The sequence below is a fragment of the Hevea brasiliensis genome, chromosome 2 (genome assembly GCF_030052815.1).
Source record: "Hevea brasiliensis isolate MT/VB/25A 57/8 chromosome 2, ASM3005281v1, whole genome shotgun sequence".
In the NCBI taxonomy this organism is placed as follows: domain Eukaryota; kingdom Viridiplantae; phylum Streptophyta; class Magnoliopsida; order Malpighiales; family Euphorbiaceae; genus Hevea; species Hevea brasiliensis.
The window spans coordinates 79587991-79602103 of record NC_079494.1 but is presented as its reverse complement, the minus strand read 5'-3'; positions in this window follow the sequence as shown (position 1 = coordinate 79602103).

The window sequence follows — 14113 nt, the reverse complement described above, 5'->3', positions numbered from 1 at the left end:
TGATTTCCTGTAAGGAGTAAAAAAAGAAAATTTTAAATGAACTTTGAACTTTGCAAAGGAGTTAAGAGTCCTGGTCTGGACGAAGGATACAGTGGCATTTGAGAGCCAGGTTGAAATCTGTAAAAGGATAATCGCCCCAATTTTATCATGGCATCGTTCGATAGTCTGACTGTGAATGACTGGATTGAATGTGCATTTATGATACCTGTCCATATAGCGCATTCAATTTTTCACATAACCCTAGCGAGGAAGTTCCTACGGGAGTCATATTATTCATTCACAATGGTCCAGAAATCATTTCATTAACTGAATAATTTGTACACCGTGTTTTTTTTACATCGGTCTAGGTTCTGGGAGGTTTTTTATAATGAGATGACATTTCCTGAGATACTCATATAACCTTTCTTCTTGTTTGGCGGGATCAAATGCTTTCAGAGCATACTCGGATTCAGGTAAGAGTTCTTGCTTTCCCTGTGCTATTGCTCTTTCCAGCTGGTCAACATTCTCTTTCAGACCTTGATAGAGAGCAGCTTGTTTTTCTTTCTCTTTCCTTTCCTTAGCACACTCTTTCAAGATATCGTTAATGAGTAGTGCCTGTTCTCTTAATTCGAGCTTCTTCTTTTTGTTTTCCTATTTATACTCTTCAATGAGCACCTCTTGGTATTTCATCTTTTCCTGAAGCTTACTATTCTGTACTTTCACTTCTTTTACCTCAGCTTGGAGAGAGTCTTTTTCCTTTTCCCACTGTTCCTCTTGCTCTTCGAGCCCCATTCTTTCGGCCTTTGTCTCTTCCTTGAGCCTTCTCACTTTTCTTTTAAGTTTCTGCTGTTGGTCCTCCAACTGTTTTATCTGTTCTTGCAGTTGTGAGTTCTCGGTGTTTGCTTTTCGTAGTGAGTCGAGCAGACGATTATCAGCTTCTTCTAATAGGATGTTTTGGCGAGGGTTATTGTCCTCAAATTCTGTAATTGAGTGTTCTCGGTCCCTGTCAGCTCTCCATTTAAGATAATCGCCCGAGGCACTTGGGCCTTTAGGCGATCTCTCCATCAAAGTAATGTTTTCCCAAGACTTGCAAGCCAGTTTCAATCCTTCGTCTTCCTTGAGCTCATGGTAGAAATGACTTAGGTGATATTCTTCAATGTCGATTCTGGACTGTGTTGAGCCAAACTGCCTCATGACCAAGGTCGGAGTGTAACTTATATATCCGGTTACTCTGATTAGGGATACCGACTGATTACCTCCCGTACCGATCAAAACGGGTTGGCCTGACGTCCATAGCTTCCTCCAACAGTAATCATGGCTATTGAAACTCAAAATCCGTTCCCACCACTGCTGTTCATTCTTCGGACTGATTACCAACCGGGTCATCTTCTCGATGGGAGGCTGGTCAAGGTACCAAGTTAATCCTTTTGTCTCCGCAGGACACATGTGACTGATAATCCAGAGGTATAGCAACTGAGAACAACACTTAATGGACCCTTTCCCCTGTTGTCTGCAGTACTTTAGGGTTAACAAGGTTTCCGCAAGAATAGACGGTATCAGATTGATCTCCTGCCTTTCTACCGTCCAGAATGCTTCCACCGCGTTGCAAGTTACGATTCCCAATGGTCCCGGGAACAAAATCAGACCATAGATCCCCAAGGTGAGTGCCACTGAAGCTTGATTCCATTTTTTCTCTTGGAGGTACTGATCTAACCACTTCTGGAGATATGTCCAATACCAACCATGTGTGTTTCCTTTGACTGTTTCTTTTGACTTTGCCTCCTCCGAAGGAATACCCAAAAAATGTGTTAATCGTTTCCAGGTCTGCCTATGCTCAAGGTGTAGGTAGATCCGATTCTGTGTTGAATAAGGGATCCCTAGTAATGCCTGATATTCTTCCATAGTGGGAACTGTATCAATATCATTGAAAGAGAATACCCCGTACTTAGGGTTCCAAACTGACAACATGGCTTTTAATGCCGGGATTTGGACCTTGACTCACATTAAGGTTGCAATCCTCCCATATTTCTCTTCAAATCGTGCCTTGACCTGGTCGGGAAGCAACCTCCATCCATTAGACAGGCCCTCGAGGCTGTTCATTCTGACTTCAATTCCATTCAGATCTAACGAAGGTAGTAAGCTAGCATGTGCCTTGGGAACATCATTTTGTGGGGGTACTGGAGTATGAGTCAATTTGGACCAAAGTTTAGCGTTCTGAACTTCTTCTGCCGACTGACTCAAGGATGCCATGATAAACATGATGCCTGTCCTTTTACAGACTCTTGGTTTGGTAAGCGGGAAAACTCGTTAGCAAGATAAATTAGGGTAATTTTGAATCATACTGTTGACAGGATGACACGTACACATTTATCAAAGTAGGAAAATGTGTAGGTGTTTCAGTAGAATTCAAGATTACCCTCACGAAAACGAACAAAAGGAAATTAAAGCAGAACAGGGTAAGAGTAAGTATGCCCCTTTTGTCCTAGCATAGGGAGCCTCCTGATACCGGATGAGTGCTACCTAATTGGATAGTTCTATCTTATAAGGTAGCTTACTACGGCTTTCAGCTATTGTGATAGTTTAGCTCAAGGTCTAATTTTCTAAAGCCACAGTTCCCAGTTGCCCCTCATCAGAATGAGAGAGCCCCGTTCTATAACCATGATATTATCGGGAAAATTCCACGAGTATCACAGTGGATAGAACGAGTTTCAATCTGAGCAGAAGCCTTCACGGATACTAACGGGGTAAAACCCACGGGTACCGCTACATGACCCCCTCCTACTTTCCTAAAAGGGTAAGAAAGCCCGGGTATAGGACCGAAGTGTGTGAGGACATCGTGTGAGTGTTCAGTGTGTGAAGGGACCCCTTTACCTCTTCCCAATTCAGGGGGATTTTATTCTTTCCATTTTTTCCTTTTTCCTTTTTTTTTCGAAGCGAAGAGCACTGTAAGGAGGATAAAACAAGCAAAACAAGCGGAACAGTTAGTAGGAATAAACAAAAATTAACGCGTAAACTATCGCTGGGTGAGCCCGCCTAACTATAATTTGATTGGAAAATTAAATCTACTTTTTAGACCTCTAGACCGGGGTTAAATTCGGATATGAACTCCCCAGCAGAGTCGCCAAGCTGTCGCAAGGGATTTTGCGGTCACCTGGACGAACCCTCACCGAAGTGGGAAAGAGTGAGGAGTCGCCACCTTAGTTTTGAGGGTAACTAAAGAAAACCATTTGCGAAGATAAATTGAAATAAAACCACTTCAAACCAGAGATTCTAAGTTCGGGGTCCGTAAACGGGTGGGGAAGGTGTTAGGCACCCCACCTCGTCCCTTAATAAGGGTAAGTAGATTTAACTTTGCATTAGTTAGAAGGACTTGAATGGACATGTTGATCCTTTTAACTAAAGGAGCATTTGATTTTTCACTAAATTTGGATCACCCAGATACATAAGTAAATGAGACAACCTTAGTGAATTACTGTTGCAGGTTAATCTTATCTAAAAGAACTATTTTATTAAAATTTAATTTAAGAGTTGTATAAGAACTCTTCTCCGAACTCTTTAATATTTATTAAAATTTTGACTTGAGATCGGATAAGAACTCTCCTCCGATCCCTATTAAATCATTAAAAATTTTGAGTTGAGACCGGATAAGAACTCTCCTCCGATCTCTATTTAATGCTTATTAAAATTTTGAGTCGAGACCGGATAAGAACTCTCTTCCGATCTCTATTAACTATTTATTAAAATTTTGATTTGAGACCGGGTAAGAACTCTCTTCCGATCTCTATTAACTATTTATTAAAATTTTGATTTGAGACCGGGTAAGAACTCTCCTCCGATCCCTATTTAATTAAAGTTTTGAGTTGAGAATCGGATAAGAACCCTCTTCCGATCTCTTTTAAATTAACAGGAACCTTAATGGGATTTTTCCGATCTCCCAAATTTTAATTTCAGCTACATGTCATAAGGACCTAAAGCTAAGGATTCTGGCGTTCAAAGGTGCTGGGGATAAGGCTTCTTTTAACTAATTGGTATTTTGTGACTAAATAAGGGAAAACGGACTGAATTTTGCTGACCTCCCCTAAGGTCATTTTACTAATACCTATTAATGTCCGATCTATTCTGTTTCGTTTACTTTGGGTTTTATTCCACTTTATGGCATCTTGCCGAATTGCCGTTTACGTCAGCCTAATAGTTTGGCTATTTTCCTGACGTGTTATTCAGGCTCTTTCTTTTAAAAGAGACCCTTAAATTGCAGTTACCTACGTTTTACCCAATTACTTACACGCTACTAGAAAACTTGCATTCAGAAATGACGAAGATTAATAAAATGATGGACTGATCACTAAAGAGATAACTCGAGAGTAACGTTCTTTGGGGTTCTTTTGCACAAAATGAACTTGGAGAAAATCGCATACGTAAGAAGAACAAAGAAAGTGCAAAAAGTAAACGTAAACAGTTAATAAAACAGCAGTATGAGCTCTTACCTGTAAGGAGCCAAATCTATTGAAATAACTATGGGGTGACGAATAGTGATAAGGCAGCGGATTGATTAGCCTGAGGGTTGATGTTCGTCGTGACCGAAAGGGTGCTTAGCTAAAATGCAATCAGATTAAGATAAAAACCGAGTGGAATGAAGTTTAGCTTGGACAATGGGAATGAAAACAGAGATGATAAAGGGCTGAAAGTGAGAGTGTGACCAGATAATGAACAAACTGAAAATGTAGAGTTCCAGTATTCAGAATCCTTTTCAAGAAAACACTTTAGAAAACTAGTTTCAAAAGTCTTTCTAATCAACACTTCTAAGTAGCAGAGTAACAAACTGAATGAAGTTTCAGAGTTCTTCCGCTATAATAACTACCTCTCTTTTTTGCCCGTCCCCTGAACAGTTTTTTCATGCAGGCATTTATAGGAATCGGGTGCTCCCCATGAAGGGTCAGGATTCATTTTGAGGGAGATGGAGGGTCAAGATTTCAAAGGACATAATCGGGTGTTCAGGAATTAAAGAGAATCAAAATGAATGGCTGAGATCACTCTTCAGAATATTTGTCCTTTTCTTCTTTCAATCCGACGGTCCCAAATCTTCTCGTCCGGAACGATCTGAGGGCTAAGAGCGAAAGACGCTGGTATTGTCGTCTTCTCTCTTGATCCAAGGGTTCCGGGTTTGTCCTTACAAGTGAGATCAACGATGGGGATTGGGATGTACAGGACTGTCATGACATACCCAGTACTGCCAAAGATTGCGGGCGATTCTTAGGCGTGCGGTCGAGATCTCGTCTGCAACGCTTTAACTACCTCGGCTCTGATTCTGACGACGGTTATTTGGGATTTGTCTTATTCCTTTTGTCTTCCGATCCCTCTTCTTGACATGCTCCTATTCTGATCTCTTATGCTAATCTCCCGTCTTCCGATCTATTATTCCGATCTCTCCCTTTCTCTGGTCCAGTCTGGTCAAAGCATTAATTTTCCCTCGATTCCCGAGGTGTTCGCTTCGTTTTCTGCTCAGCAATAAATGCCCGTTTTCCCCCTATATATACCCCTGACGACGGAGACATTTCCTTCATCTGATTTTTCTCTCTTCCTTCTTTCTTTTCCAGTTCTAGCTGCTCCGGCTGTCGTTCCGGCCATGATCGTGGTTTTTGATCCTTCTCCGATGGGCTTCCTTATTCCTCGACTGAAGATTTACGACCCCGGTGATCGCATAACCTTGTCTGATGCTCCGCTGACCCTTGGCGGTTGCTTCCTCAAGTTCATTCGGCTTCTCTCCACATTGAGTGTTCCGACAGCGGTTTCCTCCCACATTGGGTGTTTCGACAGCGGATTAAGCTCCGATCGGCGACACCCTTGGGATCAGTTATAAACCTGGGACTCTTTAGATAGGATGTCCCGCCAGTCTCCAGAGATCGCCCAAATGATGTAATCCTTCAATATAATCAGATTTCTAGGGATCGCCCAAATGATGTAGTTAGACCTTTATTGTAATCCGATCCCTAGAGATCGCCCAAATGATGTAATCCGATCTTTTGGAAATAAAAATCTTATTTCTCCAATTATTGATTATTTTCCGATCTCTGATATATTTGTCCGATCTGATTCCTAACAAAACGACTCTTAACTAATCCTTCATTCAAGATATTCAACTTATTATGCCGATCTCCATTTAACCGATCTCTTTGGAATGTTTGAATATTTGAGAGAAGTGTCAGAACAGCTGGCGAGTCCCACCAATCGATGCGTTGCCTAGAGCATCGTGAGCATTAAATGCTCGGACTAGTATAAATAGGGGTGGGGGGTTAGCCAGTTGTTCTCTCATTCTATTTTCAGTCCCCTGCTCACAACTTCGAAGTTCTCTCGTTTTCTCAAGTTCTTCCGACGCCGATCAGACTCCGGTAAGGGCATTGATCTTCTTTTTAGTTTAAGTTCTTTATTTCTTTTGAAAATGAGCGGTGCCGAACGTCAAAGAGCGTGAGTCCTCCTCCATTCGCCTCGTGGTCGTCTGATGAAGAAGAAGTAGTCGGGCCAAGCGCGCAAACAGAACCTCCTAGGGCCTCTGTTCCAGCTCGGGGGCGGGTCGGACCAATAAGGCATGTACCTTCCTCAAGGAGGGAGAATCTCCCTATGGACGAGCTGCCATCGATCTTACAAGAGTCCGATCTACAATCGTTTAGCTAGGAGTACAATATTCGCCCTGATTCGTACGAACTTATCCGGTGCCACGGCGATCACCGAGCCGATCACTTCTTTGAAGAAAATGACCTAGTAATGGTATACGAGGAACAGTTAAAGGCCGGTCTTCGGTTCCCTCTGGACGACTTCTTCAAGGAGGTCCTAAAACTTCACCGGGTGTGCATTGCTCAAATTCACCCTAACTCGTAGCGGATCTTAGTAGCTTTCCGAGGTCTATGCCGATCTAAGGGAATCAGACCTATGGCTAAGGTGTTCGCCGAACTGCACAGGCTAACTCGCCGAAAGGACGATGAGCACTGGTTCTTTCAGGCGAAACCTCATTGCGGGCTCTTCACCGACCTGCCCTCCTCCCTTAAAAATTGGAAGAACCGCTTCTTCATTCTGAGGAGTAAAAATCTGACCTGCTTTGAGGACTTCCCTCGTAGCTGGTGGCATCAGGGGCCTTTGCTTCCGAAGCGCATTAACCTGAACCAGGAGGAAAGCTTAATAGTGATGGATCTGAAAAATCAGGCTGCCACCCAAAAGTATTCCTGTTTAGACGCAGTTGGATCGCCGAAGCTTCACCATTGGACCATACACCGCTCACCGCCAAGATCGCGAACTTCCGCTCGACTCGGACTGGTATTTTCTACATCTTAGATCTCAGGACCTTAGCGATCTCACTGACCTCTCCTTTGTGCAGGTATGGCGGGTGGCGAAGGTTCTAGGAAGTGGAAGAAGGAAAGAGAGATCTCCCGGAAAGTAAAGGAGATGAAGCGTTCGGAGATGCTTCGAACTCCCGGCCATGAACCAGGGGAAACGCAAGGAGGCCCGTCCCGACCTTCGGGGCCGTCGATCACTGAGGCTGTCCGATCTCCTCCTCAACAAGAAGAGCCGGCTCCCCCCCCTCCAGTTGCTCCAAGCACAGAAAGGGGTCCTTCTCAACCTTCTATGAGATCCTCCTCTCGTGGCGCTCAAACGTTGATGGAGTCCCTAAAGAATAACCGGTCTGTTCGAGAGAACCCCGGTTTTGCCAAAGTCTTGGGGTCTTCCATTTGCCTTTGGGAGGATCGGGAAAGGCTATCCCCGGACAGCCTTGACGATATCTTGACCCGCGCTATGAGCCTGAACGTGGAATGCCTGGTGAACCAGACCATAGTTCGGGAAAAGGCTCATCGCCTGGGCATGGAGATCGAGAAGAAAAATCAGGAAATGGCTTCCCTCCGATCCCAACTCGCATTCGCTCAGGATTACATATCTCAAGTTGAGGGGCGGGTGAAGTTCTATGAAGACAAAGTGGCCGAACAGAATCATGTTCTGGCTGAAAGGGATCGGGCTCTCAGGGAAGTTGAGGCGCTCCGGGCCAACGAAGCTTCTCAGGTCGCCCAGCTTATCGAGGAGCTTAAGGTGAAAGACGAGGAAATGGTGACGGGGATAGCTGGTGCCTATGTGAATGCTCACAAGGACCTCTTGGCCGAGCTCCAAAAGCGTTACCCAGAGGGGGACTTCTCTTGGATGGCCGACCTGGCTCTTGAAGGCGAGGAGGAAAGCGAAGAGGAGGTCGAGGGTGAGAGAGAAAATGAGCCAAATGTAGATCAGGCTGGGGGTGATCCCCCAGCCGAATGACTTGTAAAAAAATTTTGAAATGAAATGAAGTGGAATACCCTTTTTGTTCAATGAATGGTTATGATCGGAAAATTTCTAAATTATTAAGCACTTGATTGTCTGAGTATGTTGAAATAACTGAAGATGATTATTAACCTAAGTGTGGGAGATCAGAAAACACAATGATCATGAGATCGGTAGGGAAGAAATGCTGAACGGGACTTGATTAAAATTGGAAATTTGATTTGAACACCTAAGATCGAAATCTTCATTAAACTGGACCAAAACCTTAACTCTTAAACTTTTGAAAGGGAGATCGGCAATAAAACTAGTAAGAAAAGATCTAGTTCACTTTGTTTATACTACAACGGGTCGGAGAGATCGGTGAGCGATTTAATAGACTGGTAAGGCTCTGACTGATGTGAGAACCTAGCATTGATTTAATTCCCTGTGGGGAGAGATCGGAAATGTGACTGTCTATCAAAGAGAGATCGAAAATGTGATTAGCTGTCAAAAGGAGACTTAGCACTGAGGTCAGTTCCAAAGTTTTATTGATTTTGGGGATCGGCCAAAATATGGTGTCGACACTGTACATTGGCGAAATAAACGCTTCCAAAGAAGACTAAATTAGGATAAAACATATTAAACTTTAGAAACCGCATGTGAAGTATAAATAGATCTTAATTATTTGAATGATGTTTTATTTCTATCTTTATTTGTATATTATTTCCTTGTTATATTATTGCACCACTAAGCAGCAATGCTTAGCGCGATGGAATTGTTTCCTCGCGCAGGTACTGAAGCTAGATTTTGAGAGTTCAGATCTGCAGAGTGTCAAAGGTTGTCACCTCTCAAAGAATGCATGTAGATAGGGCTCACATTAAGCATATCATGTATTTTGTGTATGTTAATTATTTCTTATATTGTAATATAAATTAGCAAATTGTAATTAATTTGTATATCATGTAAATTATGAAATTTTGTAATTATTTTGTAAATTATGTAAATTAAGGAAATTTGAAAATTTTGCTTATGTAAATTGAGAATGTTTACATATGAATTGAGTACGAATGGAAATGTATGGAAATGATTATGAAATTGAGTTATATGAATGAGATGTGAATTATGAGATGAATGATTGAGAAATGAAATTGAAAAATGTTGAGATTTGATATTGGAGTTTGAGAGTGATGAGATATAAATATTGGAAGTGTTTTTCACAGGTTCCGAAGAACTGTTTTCTCCATTTTTAGCCGGTACTCCGCCGGATTTTCTTTAAAATTTTTGGAACCTCAAATAAATAATAATTTTGATAAATGGCTTAAATAAATTATATTCAAAACTATGACAAAAAAATTAATTAAGGAAAAAAATAGAGTGTGCCGGTACACCGTGTGACATATCTTACCCGGATATACTGTAGACGGGTAAGGGGTGTCACATTTATTGGTATCAGAGCACGGTTTAGGCGTTCCTAGGCATAGATAGATAAAATAAGATTGTGTGCATAACATGCATTGTATTTATATGAGTTGAGGTGACACTAATGCATATCTGTTTTCTTGCTTATTTTAGGTTAAGGTATGGACTCAGAATCGCAGAGGGCAGTAGAAGAATAAGTAGTAAGTCGTATCCCGACTGGGAGTGATATTGGAAATCAGGGAGATCCTGCTCCACCAGTGCAAGAGGTGCCTGTACAACCCTAACAGGCCTTGTTTGAGCAGATGACTGAATTCTTCGGACAGATGACTGGGGTTATTCCACCACCGCTTCAGCGGAAATCACCTCTAGGAAAAATTAGGAAATATGGAGCTATAGATTTCAATGGTAGAAAGGAAGACGATTCTGTAGCAGCTGAGTATTAGTTAGAAAGGACTAAAAGAGTCTTGCAGCAGCTCTATTGCACACCAGAACAGAGTATGGAGTGTGCAGTTTCATTGTTACAAGAAGCTGCATATCGATGGTGGGATGTCGTAACCAAGGTAGTGCCACCAGCTGACGTAACTTGGGAATTCTTTCTGATAGAGTTCAGAAAGAAATATATTAGCTGTGTTCATGAAGAGGAACAGAAGAGGAGTGGTGATCAACAAAAGAGGAAATTTGGACAGTCTTGTAATAAGAGGCCAAGAGAACAATTAAGTCAGACATTTGATCAAAGTAGGAGATCCAGACCCAGGCCTATACCCAGAAGAGATCAACCAAAAACACTAGTAGTGAGTGCGTCAGGACTAACAAGAAAATGTGGCCATTGTAACAAGTGGCATAAAGGTGAATGTAGGGGATTGACTGGAGCCTGTTATAGATGTGGGGCCATAGACCATTGTCTGAAAGATTGTCCTAAGAGGAATTTACCACGGACCCAAACAGAGGTCGTGGAAGGACCAAGTACAACAGTAACACCACTTCCAAATGTTACCCAAGTCGGAGAGGAACAAGAAGCCCCAGATGTGAATTTGAGGTAAAGTATTTCCTTTATGATATGCCTAGTGTATAATAATAGATTCAAAAAAAAAAAAAAACTAAATAGTACCATATATACAAAAGAAGTAGATAGATGGAGTAATAGAAAGGTAAAAGAATTATCTCAGAACCCAAAACACCCAATAAATTTCAAGGACGAAATTTAAATTAGAGGGGAAGAGTTGTAACACCCTCTCGGTAGCAACTCCGTACATTCTACTGTTTCGGTGACCGGTGTCGGTCTGGACAGCTAGAACGTCCAGAAAAATATTTAAACTAAAGTCAGGAACCATAATTAACTCAAATATTAATAAGAAAAATTTAGGAAAAATTTTAGAAATAAAATACAACCAAGTTAAACGAGCCGGTGCCCAAGCGATGGGTAACCAGAGGGAAGTTGCGGTTCTCGCAACAAGGAGCCCTAGACCCGGGGAGAAATTTATAAAATAATTTTTGGGACTCCAGAGAAGGGTCATTGAGGTTCCTATGGCATTAGAATGCCAAGAAAATATTTAGAAAAATTTTTCAATCGGTACAGACAATTTTGACCCGTTAAGCCAAACGGAGGGCATTTTGGTCATTTCGCCTTCAGAGGTGATTTTTGGCCGACTTGTCCAGTTGAGTAAATAATTAATATGACATAAAATATGAATAAACATTACTAAAAATTGAATTGAAAATGAGTAGAGAAAAGAAGAAAAGAAAATGAAGGAAAATGCTTAATTATGACATATGATGATGTCATTTAAAAGCCCCCTCCAATCACCATTTGACAAACCAATAAAAAGAGATAAAAATGACTTAAAATGAGATAAAAAAAACAAAGGAAACCAGCAGTTTCCTTCTTCATACGGGCTGGAATAAGAAAGAAAGAGAAAGAAAAAAAGAAAGAGACCTCCATTGAAGCTCTTGTCTCAAGCTTGATTCCCTTCACTCCCCACCATAAAATCCCTTCTTCTCTTCATTAAAACTTATCCACTCATCTTGGGAAAGTGCTTGGCAGCCTAGAAAAGGAAAGAAAAAGAAGTTTGAGCTTGGGAAAATCTGCCCTACAAGAGGTTAATGCACATATATACCTTAAACCCTTTATTTCTAAGTTAGAAACTTGAAATAGGTAAGAATTTGTGAATTAAATGAACTAAATATATGTGTATGTCCACCATGAATTTCGGCAGCCCTAAGGAAGGAACAATGATGGAGTGTTTTTGATGGTTTTAATGGACTTAAAATGAATTAGAGATTTTGTTTAAGGTGTATGTACACATATAGAATGAATGAAAGTGCTTAACTAGGTGTATGGGTGAATTGAAAGGGAAAATTAGGGTTTTGGGAGTGAAAAATTGGACTTGGCTTATGAAATGATTAATGGAGATTCTAATAGTCAATTAGTGACCATTTGAGGCAAGGTAATTATAATTTGAAGTGAACTAATGCATGGCAAAGTGAATGAGTATGCTGCCTAGTGAGTGCAGCAGGGTGGCTGAGATTTCAGCCCACTTAGACAGCCATAACTTTGGCTGTGTAGGTCCAATTGGTGTTTGGCCAATTAGACATGAAACTAGATTTATAATGGCACATTTTTTCTGAAGAAACCATGCCCAAAAGACCAAAGCAAGTGGACCAAAAGTTAGCCCCAATCCGGATACCCTGCAACAGCACCTGCAGAAATGACCAAATGAACAGTAACTGTTCATTTAGCCATAACTCACTGTAGATATGGTCAATTGACCTGAAATTCTTACAGCAACAAGTTAAGACATAGATAAACAACTTTCATGAAGAAACCTACCCCAAATTATGACCAGAACCTAACCCAAATGGCAGTCACAATCACTGTTCATGGTACTGTAGATTTGGTAATTCTACAGTTTTTCCAATCCGGCCAGCTGTGGTTTTTGGACCATATCTGGAGCTACAAAACTCCAAATGGAGTGATTCAAAAAAAGAAATTCAACTAGACAAAATAAGGAACAAATTTTATGTTTACCAATTCCTCAAATTCCCACTGCAACAGTGCTTAATAGAACAGTAAATTTAGGCTTCAAAAACTGAAAATTCTGCTTCCCTTGGTTTAAGTTTAGAAATGGTATTAATGCTTAATGCCAACAAGTTTTCAATGAAAAATGTGGTATGTTGGGTGTGTTAAAACCAATGTACCTATTTTCTATCCAAAAGTCAACATTTTTGTTGACCAATAAGGTGAATAGTGACACCAAAACTTGAAAATTCAAAATTTGAAATTAGAAATGCATCTAGGGGACTTTTAATTGCAATTGGCAATTAATACTAGAAAATGTAAAACTAAAAATGTGGGATCTTGGTGTAATTAGAATTAATATATCCATTAAGTATAAAAAGGTCAACATTTTGGTTGACTAGTAAGCTGAATAGTAATCAAAATGATTAGTAAATTAAGATGAAGACCTAGAACCAATTCTAAGCTTAAATGCTTAGAATTGTATGACAAATGTGGACTATGCATCCTAGTCAAAATTGTTAAAAAGAAATTAAAGCCATAAATTTGAAATCCATGAAATATTTATGGATTACTTGAAACATGAAAAATAAGTCACCTAATTGATATGAATAGATAGTTAGGGCTTATATGCCCATCACAAATGGAATTCATAAAATATTAATAACTCAACTTGAAATATAAAATTTGCAATTACATAAGTAGATTCTTGAATGTATAAATGAGAAAAGGAAAAATGTTTTGAATACAATGGTACATGTGAACCATTGTTTAGAATTGTGATTAATATGAATAACATAAAGAATGAATAAATGAACCATATTAATGTATGAATGAGACATTAGTTCTCATTATTGTAGAAAGGAGACGTATTTTGAGTACAATGGTATAAAAGGGATAATTGATGTGAATTGTGATCATATAAATGATCAAATGAATGTATGAATTATAATTGAAATTTATTATGAAATAATGAAGTCATAAAACACAATATATTAATGTTTAATGATATTATGTGCCCTTGTATTGCCTAGACATGTGTGTCAGATTGGATAGTTTGGCATGCCAATAGGGTATTGTTTTAGCAGTACTGCGAAAGGCTTTATGCCTGTATTCATGGCTTTATGCCCGTATTCATGGCTTTATGCCCGCATTCATGGCATTATGCCAACATTCATGGCTTCTATGCCCGATTATGTGTTATCATGGCTTTCTAGCAATACTGACTGCATACGTGGTTGACGTTCTGCGTCCCATGGTATGACCGCCCGAGGCACCAAGGTGTCCAGTGCCAACGACCCGTTATCCAGTTTAGTCAGCCTGTCATATGTTACTTGGGCAGTGAAATTTATTGAGATAAGTTAAGAATATTAGCAATTTAAAATATTAGAAATTAAATAAAATAAATGAGTAAGATGACCTAAAATAAAT